The sequence below is a fragment of the Pseudoliparis swirei genome, chromosome 20 (genome assembly GCF_029220125.1).
Source record: "Pseudoliparis swirei isolate HS2019 ecotype Mariana Trench chromosome 20, NWPU_hadal_v1, whole genome shotgun sequence".
NCBI lineage: Eukaryota > Metazoa > Chordata > Actinopteri > Perciformes > Liparidae > Pseudoliparis > Pseudoliparis swirei.
The window spans coordinates 8097084-8097307 of NC_079407.1; positions in this window are offsets into that span (position 1 = coordinate 8097084).

Consider the following 224-nt stretch of genomic DNA (forward strand, 5'->3'; position numbering starts at 1 on the left):
GTCTCATTGGTCACTGTTCATCCTTGCTTGGGCTCGCGATATCATCCGTTTCCTTGTGTGTGTGTGTGCGTGTGTGTGTACCTGAAAATCTGTATCAGCTGTAAACATTCAGATTAAAAGCATCCTAAATGCTGTGAAATGCTTGAGCTGCACTGCCCTTTAACATGCAGCTCGCCTTCAGAAATACTTTGACCACATAAAAAAAACATAAACCTCCATGCAAA